The sequence below is a fragment of the Vicia villosa genome, linkage group LG7 (assembly GCF_029867415.1).
Source record: "Vicia villosa cultivar HV-30 ecotype Madison, WI linkage group LG7, Vvil1.0, whole genome shotgun sequence".
Classification (NCBI taxonomy): Eukaryota; Viridiplantae; Streptophyta; class Magnoliopsida; order Fabales; family Fabaceae; genus Vicia; species Vicia villosa.
The window spans coordinates 79,158,256-79,168,236 of NC_081186.1; the positions used below are offsets into that span (position 1 = coordinate 79,158,256).

The 9,981-nt window shown below is 37.1% G+C and overlaps 1 long non-coding RNA gene across 1 annotated transcript; it reads right to left on the bottom strand.

The window, feature by feature from the left end:
- Nucleotides 1-7,639: 7,639 nt before the first annotated feature.
- On the bottom strand, nucleotides 7,640-9,318 carry LOC131617561 (uncharacterized). Its single transcript, XR_009288615.1, has 3 exons — nucleotides 9,201-9,318; nucleotides 8,430-8,518; nucleotides 7,640-7,733 (listed from the first exon to the last, which is right to left on the bottom strand). It is a non-coding gene; the product is annotated as an uncharacterized LOC131617561 (long non-coding RNA).
- Nucleotides 9,319-9,981: the final 663 nt, after the last annotated feature.

A 9,981-nucleotide genomic window follows, 5' to 3' on the forward strand; every position in this document is an offset into this window, starting at 1 on the left:
AGCTCTCAAGACCACGAATTTTTGTCATTAATGTAATATATTTGATTGGGATTGGAGCAAAATAAGATCCCTATCTATTTTTTATGATTTTATGTATTTAATTTATGTTTTAAAATAATAAAAACCATAAAATAAATGATAAAAACTTAAAAATAAAAAGGATCTCATTATAGGGCGTGCATGGGCTCAAAGTGAAGATTGGGTGAAGAAATCATAGGCCCATTTGGAAAATTTTGGATTTTGAACCTTTCCTTTTCACATTTTTTCTCAAAAATAGTCCAACTTTGACAAGGTGTATTTCTCTCAATTCTTGAGGTATGGAAGTATTCTTGGACTTTTTAGAAACCTTGAAGAGTCCTCTAACCAATGTCTTTGGTCTCACATCAAAATCTTTTTCCATTCTTATTTTATGCCCTTTTGAAAAAAGTGTCTTTTTGTTGACTTTTGAAAAGGACCTATAATGTATGAAGCCATATCTCTTAAACCATTGATCTATGGGCTCTAATTCTTGGACAATTGGATAGAGGAATGAATTCCCTTCAACATGAGCTTTGGTGGGAATTTTTCTGATGAAGTATGAATATTTGGCGAATTTTCAAAGTTTGGTTGACTTTTTCAGTTCATGCCCAAAATAGTAACTTTTGCCTTTTGACTTTTCTGATCTTTCCTTGCATCATCATGATCAACCCTTGATCAAATGATGGTTTTAGGGTTATGAGGATGTTGTTGACCAAATATCTTGAGTTTTGACTGTATTTTGACTTGAAATGACTGTTTTGCCCTTGAGGGTTGACTGTTGACCTAGTCAGGATTTGAGGGACTCAATTTGCTCTGTTTGACTTGAAACTTTGCACAGAGATTCTTTGGGATGTTGGTGACCCTATGGAGCCACCTTGAGCCATTGATTCAATGATTTCCTTTTGACTGACCTAAACCCTAGTTCAGAGCCTTGTATAGGGGAGTGTGTTTTAGGAGCATTGTGTTTTGATTTGGTTTTGTGCAGGAGAAGAGTTTGGGCAAATTTTGGGGTATGACAGATTCTAAAAGGTTTATAAGCATTCTTAAATCATATTCCTTAGAAAGGTCTCAATTATAGCTTCACATAGGTTCAAACGGCACTTAAAAAGGAGTTACGGTTCAAAAGTTACATCATTTCAAAGTTTGGAAAAAGTTCTGTAAAACAGGGTTCGCGGCGCCAACAAGGTTCGCGGCGCGAACTGAGCGAATTAAATATTCCTAACTTTCTGCCAAGCAGTTCGCGGCGCTAACAAGGGTTCGCGGCGCGAACTGAGTGAACCAAATCTTCCCAAGTTTCTGCCAAGAAGTTCGCGGCGCCAACAAAGATTCGCGGCGCGAACTGGCGATTTTCAGAAAACCCCAAACACAGAAAACAACATACGAAACCCATCCCAAAACCCCTAAACTCAACCCAATCAAGTTGGAAAACACCAAGCATCACGAATAACAATAGAATACATGTTATAAACACAATTATAACACCTATCATGGGTCTTCTAACATCATAACATCATCAATCATACTTAAATTCACAATTTCATAGAAGTCTAATATAAACCCTAACAATCTCTATTCAATTTCTACACAATCATGGATAACAACATACAATCAAAACCCCACCCAAAACATCATCATACATCCCTTTAGCATGAAAGAATCCCACCCTTACCTTAGGTTTTGGATCGAAGCCAACTCTATCTTCAACCTTGAGATTCTCCTCTTCTCTCCTCTCTCCTCTTCTTTCACCAAAAACCCCAAATGAACTTCTAATTTCTATTTCCTCTAAAACCCTTGTTTTAGTTAAACCCCTACTATCTTAAATTACTAATGGGCTCTAACTAACACCCCTCACTTACTAATACCAAATTAGGCCCAATAATCATCAACAACACTTACTATCTTATATTATTTACTAATAATTCCCAAATAAAATAACATAAAATCAATTAAGCATATAATTAACACATAGTTCACAATTAATTCACATAACTCACATAAATAAATAATTAAAGAAAAACGGTCGTTATAACTCTCTCCCACTTAGAATATTTTCGTCCTCGAAAATTACCTCAATCGAATAACTCAGGATACGACTCGCGCATCTTGCTCTCCAATTCCCACGTCATACTTTCACCGGTAGTTCTCGACCAAACCACCTTCACCTAAGCAATCTCTTTTCCTCTAAGCGCCTTCGTTTCGTGATCCTTAATTCTTATCGGCATAGTCTCCACCGTGAGATTATCCCGCACTTGTACATCATCCATATGAATTACATGCGAAGGATCAGAAATATACTTCCGAAGTTGCGACACGTGAAACACATCATGCAAATTCGAAAGATTAGGCGATAAAGCCACTCTATACGCCACATTACCAACCTTCTCTGAAATCTGATATGGTCCAATAAAATGAGGAGTTAGCTTCTTCGACTTCAAGGCTCTTCCCACACCAGTCGTTGGCGTAACTCTTAAAAATACATGATCACCAGCTTGGAATTCCAAATCCTTCCTCCTCTTATCATGGTAACTCTTCTGCCTACTCTGAGAAGTCTTCATCTTCTCACGGATCAACTTAACCTTCTCGGTAGTTTCTCGAACAATCTCAGGTCCAAGTACTACACTCTCACCCGATTCATGCCAACACAACAGAGTCCTACACCTCCGACCATACAATGCTTCAAACGGTGCCATACCGATACTCGAATGGTAACTATTGTTGTATGTGAACTCTATCAATGGAAGATTAGTATCCCACGTACCTCCTTGCTCAAGAACACAAGATCTCAATAAATCTTCCAAAGATTGAATCGTTCTCTCCGTTTGACCATCTGTCTGGGGATGATATGCTGAACTTAATCTCAACTTAGAACCTAATGCCTCTTGCAAACTCTTCCAAAAATCTGAAGTGAATCTTGGGTCTCTATCCGAAACAATACACAAAGGAACGCCATGCAGCTTCACAATCACGCAGACATAAATCTCCGCCAACCTCGCAATTGGATAAGTGATGTTAATAGGTATGAAATAAGCCGACTTCGTAAGCCTATCAACAATCACCCAAATCGAATCATGTCCTCTCATGGTATTCGGCAAACCCGTCACGAAATCCATAGAAATGCTATCCCATTTCCATCCCGGGACTTCCAGCGGTTACATTAAACCAGCAGGCTTCTGATGTTCCACCTTCGACTTCTGACAAGTCAAACATGCATACACAAACTGAGCTATGTCATGCTTCATTCCGGACCACCAAAACAACTTCTTCAAATCTTGATACATCTTTGTAGCTCCTGGATGAATACTCAATTTACTCCTATGACCTTCTTCAAGAATAGCTCTTTTCAAATCCACATAATCAGGAACACAAATCCGATCACGGAACCTCAACACACCGCGCGCATCTAACTTAAAATCACCATTCTCAGCTTGATCGACTCCAATCATCGAATCAACCAATTTCACATCCAACTTCTGGGCTTCCTTGATACTATCCAGAAAATCATTGTTAATCTTCAACATACCCAATCGAACACTCTTAGGGGTCACTTCACATACCAAACTCATATCTCGAAATTGCTCAATTAATTCTAACTCCTTAACCATCATTGCCGACATATGCAAAGTCTTGCGACTCAAAGCATCGGCAAGAACATTAGCCTTTCCTGGATGATAATTCAAACCGAAATCATAATCTTTCAACAGTTCTAACCACCTTCGTTGTCTCGTGTTCAATTCCTTCTGATCAAACAAATACTTTAAGCTCTTATGGTCGTTAAAGACTTCAAATCTAGAACCATAAAGATAGTGTCTCCAAATCTTCAACACGAACACTACAGCGGCAAGTTCCAAATCATGCGTAGGATAGTTCTTCTCATGACCTCTCAACTGTCTTGATGCATAAGCAACAACTTTACCATTTTGCATGAGCACACCTCCTAAACCCATCTTAGAAGCATCACAGTAAACTAAAAACAATTCTTCCGGATTAGGCAATATCAAAATCGGTGCCGACGTCAACCTTTTCTTCAACTCGGTAAAACTATCTTCACAAGAAACATCCCACACGAAAGCCTTACCCTTACAAGTCAACTTAGTCAACGGAAGTGCTAACTTAGAGAAACCTTCAATGAACCTTCTATAATAGCCAGCTAGTCCCAAAAAGCTTCGAATCTCGGTAGCCGACTTAGGAGTTTCCCATCCCAACACGGCATCAACTTTAGACGGATCCACGGCAATGCCATCACCAGAAATGACATGCCCCAGAAAACTAACTTCCTTCAGCCAGAACTCACACTTGGATAACTTAGCATACAACTTCTTCTCTTTCAAGACTTGCAATATCAACTTCAAATGCAGCACGATCTGATTTTGATTTAGAGTAAATTAAAATATCATCAATGAACACCACCACAAAACGATCCAGATACTCATGAAAAATACGATTCATGTACTCCATAAATACTCCAGGTGCATTAGTAACACCAAAGGGCATCACAGAATACTCATAATGTCCATAACGGGTTCTGAAAGCCGTCTTCTGCATGTCCTTATCTTACACCTTAATCTGATGGTAACCCGACCTCAGATCGATCTTGCTAAACACACGAGCACCAACCAATTGATCCATCAAGTCATCAATTCTTGGAAGTGGATACTTGTTCTTGATTGTCACCTTATTCAACTAACGATAATCAATACAAAGTCTCATACTTCCATCTTTCTTCTTAACCAATAACACTGGAGCTCCCCACAGCGACACACTAGGTCTCACAAACCTCTTCTCAAGCAATTCTTCCAACTGCTTCTTCAATTCAGACAATTCAGATGCAGACATCCTGTACGGTGCCATAGACACAGGTCTAGTACCAGGTACCAATTCAATAGAGAACTCAACTTCTCTCTCAGGCGGTACATCAAGAATTTCATCAGGGAAAACTTCAGGAAAATTGCACACCACCTTCAATTTTTCTATGATTGCTTGGTTCTCAAGAGACATTGATGCAACCAAAGCAAACACTTGAACATCCTCTTTCATCAACAAACGCAACTGACTAGCAGACAAGAACTCAACACCTTCCTCTTCAGGAGTAGAAAACCCCACAGACTTATCATAGCAATTGATGTGAACACGGTTATGCTCTAACCAGTTCATCCCTAAGATCACATCCAAACCTCTCAACGGCAAGCACACAAAATCAACAAGGAAGTCTCTGTCAAAAATCGACACGGGACACTTCAAACACACAAGAGAAGTGGTCACCGAACCCTTAGCTGGAGTATCGACAACCATCTCTCTGTTCATAGCAGACAACACAAGACCCAATCGTTTAACACAATCAGCAGATATAAAGCAATGAGAAGCACCGGTATCAATAATAGTAATTAAAGGAATGCTATTAATGAAACAAGTACCTCTGATGAGTGAATCCTCACTAGTGGTCTGAGTTCCCGACAAGGCAAACACCTTTCCACTAGATTGCTCCTTCTTTGGCTTCTGACACTTGCTTCCAATATGTCCTTCTTCACCGCAATTGAAACACACCATCTGCTTATGCTTGCAAGCAGGTGACGTATGTCCAATCTCCCCACAACGGTAGCACCTCATGGCATCAGCAGTACACACAGTGCTCCTATGGCCAACCTTGCCACACTTGAAGCACGTAACACCAGCAGGTGCATCTCCCCCACTAGTTCTCTTGCCATCAGTTACTTTCTGCTTACCCTTTCCACTCGGAGCTTCATAAGGCTTACCACGACCTTGATAACCTTTTCCCCTCTTCTCACTTATCACACGATAATGAGCATTGTTGTCCTCTTCATAGATCCGACAACAATCAACCAAATCAGCAAAGATGCGAATCTTCTGGTAACTAATTGCTTTCTTAATCTCCGGACGCAACCTATTCTCAAACTTAATGCACTTGGAAAACTCACCATTCGGTCCATCATAGTATTGGTAAAACTTAGCCAATTCACCAAACTTAGCAGCATACTCCACAACAGATTTGTTCCCTTGACTTAGCTCAAGGAAATCAAATTCCTTCTTGCCACGGACATCTTCAGGAAAGTACTTCCTTAAGAACTCCATGCGAAACACAATCCAAGAGATCTCCTCACCACTCGCTACCAATCTACTACGGGTCTCTAGCCACCAGTCATCCGCCTCAACTGCTAGCATATGAGTCCCATACCGAACCTTCTGTTCAGGAGTGCAATCCATGACACGAAAAATCCTCTCAATCTCCTTAAGCCATGTCAATGCGCCATCAGGATCATAAGTTCCCTTAAACACAGGAGGGTTCTCTCTTTGGAAGGTAGCCAAACTCCGAGAAGCAGCACTCTCTCCACCATTCGATTGGTTCTCCAAAGCTTGAGCCATTGCTTCCAAAGCAGCTGCTATCGCAACATCATTTCTTCCCGCCATCTCAACTCTTCATTATAACAAAGAAACAGTCAGCACAAAACAACAATACAAGATTGTTAGACCATACTACGACACGACACTTAGCCGGACAGACCGACCTGCTCTAATACCACTCTTGTAACACCCCAAATCTACCCCTCAATTAAAAGAGCAAACAGAGTATAAAACATCGAAACAAGCAACTAATTTGAGGCGTCACATATTCGACTTAAACAAAACTACCATTCATGCTCAAAGTACAAGGATACATAACACTTATATCGGAGGAAACTCATAATTCATCGAACATTTAAATCCAAACAACTTCATCATATTGCAGGGGAATCCAAATAACAACACAATATCCAAATCTTATATTCTTGTCAACATGGCATAATATGTCCAAAACGTCTCCACAAGACATAACATCAAAGTTCAAGAAAAGATAATCAACATAAACAAGACACAAGCAAGTATCGCAAACGCCTCCCCCCCGAGTGCTACGTATCAGAGCATTGACACACCGACTCGAGCTATAAGATACACGGCTACTCCACGTCGTTACCCTCATATCACCTCTATTCTAGGGCTTTGCTTTTTCAACAGACACCCAATAACCTCCTATCGTTGTTTGATGAAGTTTTAGTGCCTTCTTATAACCATGAATATCCTTGAAATCCAAATGAGCATACCTGTAAATTTTGCAATTAGAGATTGGAATGCCACATACTCTAGGGACAGTTTAAGAAAAACAAATGGAAAATATTTAATGACAAAATGCTATTAAATAGAAAAACATTTCCCATGCTTAAGTGATAGCTGATACAGCCATAAAACATATTATAAACTAATGCTATATGGAATAATTTCCATAAACAAGAAAATAGTGTAAGAAAGCAGGTGGTCCAAATAAATGAAAGTACAATCCAGTTAGAAGATTAAAAAAATTGTTCAGATATCTAAATTATTCAATAGTGCATCACAACTTCTAGTAGAATAATAGCCATACCCTTTAATAGCCCCAGAATCATGATATCTTGGTAAGGAGATCCTTGTAATCTCTCCACAAAAGTTGAAATGATTGTGCAGGCTAGCTATTATCTGAAAGGCCAAAGTAGGTAATAATTATAGACCAATACAATGCAAATATGCAATGCGATAAATCAAGACAATCTACTGCAGGGTCAGATGAAACAAAATAATGAGAAGAAAATAAAATTACTACCTTCTCTTCGGTAAGGGATGTATTAAATCCAATTACAAGTACAGTTAGAGGTTGAGAACTTCCGCATTTCTGAAATTGGATGCTCCAGCTGCTTACATTATTATCAAGGAATCAGGAAAGATAAATAGATATAAGATAAAATATTCAAATGAATTAACATAAGAGATTAACTACTTGTTTGCTTGTGTTAAAAAATAAAAAAATTGATAACATGAAAATATTGTTAATAAAAATACAACACTAAAATAAAAATATATTTAATAATAAAAAAAAAACACGGTTAAGAGTAACACAATAAAAAAGATTTACAAAAGTAAAACAAACATTATAATTCTTAAACAATGTTGTTAAATAGCCCTTATAGTTATGTCATACATCTAAAGCGTAGCAAAACTTGGATAAACCATTATTGTTCCGCAATACACTATTGTTCCTACAAACAAACCCTAGTAAAGGTTGTCTTGATTATTCTTGAAAAAATTCCTTAAAAATAAAAGATATGTATGTAAGATTTTACAATAACTTGTTTCCAAATAAAATATAAATATTTTAGAAAAAGTTGTTTTAGTGTTGATAATAAACAATAATAGTTGAAAAGGCTAACTCATTATAAAGGTGTTTTTTTCACCCAAAGCTCACACACACACACACACACACACACACACACACACACACACACACACACACACACACACACACACCCACACACACACACACACACACACACACACACACACACACACACACACACAATGAGTAAAAAAAATACTACATTAACAATTACCTTTCATTGGGGGAATATTTTTGCCTTTCCAAAGCTAAATCGACAACCATGGGACGGTTACAAAATACTTTCTTATTCATCGCAAGAGCCTACAATTACAAAAGCAAATTGATTCTTAACTCAACAAGTCTTGGATTAGAAGAAAATTTTATCAAGCTTAACCATAGAATAGATGATGCAAATGGCAGAGCAAAACATGAAGTACACACACATACATAAACATATAATTAAACACAAATCCTCACTGAAAAAGTTGATATGATGTTCAAGTTATAAGACTTGATAGCAACTTGGTATTGACTAGAAACAAAAAATTAAACACAAATATTCATTGTTATTGGGATACAAGACCTATAAATCATAAATCCTAAATAAATAGACAAATTGATAAAATCATGATAATAGGTAAGTAATGGGGAAACTATTCTTAGGAGATATTCTAAGAATAATATAAATTCTAAGAGAGTTTAAATGATTAGCAACAAGTAATATAAAGGATATTACATCCATATGGATTTTGTCAAACGACAAAATTGTGATGGCTTTACACAAGACCCAAAATGGACAATATTACAAAATGCGGTATCATGCACTTAAGCTCGAAAAAAGCAACCAAATAAAATAAATAAATTGCATTGAAAATTTTAGGAAAGAAAAAAATATTTTGGAACAAAATAAGGCTGCTAAAATTTAGCCCAAATATATATGAAAAGTATATGTTATTATTGCTTTTTGACAGTTCTAAAATATTTGCACAATCATAATACTTACCTTTTGTGCTGCTTCTGCTGTTGAAAACTGAACATGTCCATGGCCATTAAACTTCCCTTTGCAGTCTGTATGGAGACGAACATCAACAATTTCCCCATAATCTTTGAAAAGTTTTTCCCTGAATAATAGTAAAATGAAATTAATGAAAAAGAAAATAACTCATTAGCACTAACATCAAACAATTTTTAAGAAGAACATACATATCAGCTCGTTTTACGGTGTATGACAAGTTTCCGACATATATAGTATTTGATGTAACATTTGTACGATTTGGTGTAGCAGGGATTTTGGGCTGCAAAATTCCATAAAACAACTAAAAATGATTAGAAAATTGAAATTGCATGAAGATACGATATTGGTCATTTACTTTCCCGTTTCTACGGAAGCATCATCAAACATCTTCATGCAAATGCAATATTTATTGACAAAAAGACTAATTAACCATGAAAAAAATGAAATAAGGAGATGTTAATGCAATCTTGTGAAAGAATAAATGCAACAAATCAATATGATTGAGAAAAATTCACCTTGTTTTCTATGAGAGATGCGTCAAAACCCTTTATAGTGTGAGAGTGAAGATTTCCACCCGTATGAAATAAATTGCTCAAGTTGATAAAATTATTAACAAGGAAATCAAATAATTTTGCATAAGGCTATATATTCAAAACAAATCATAAAACTTATTAGGGGCTTGTTTGTTTCTGCTTTCAAAATTGCCATTTTAATTTCAAACCAAACACAATATGTTGAAGGAATGACCAGACAACACATGCCTATTGTA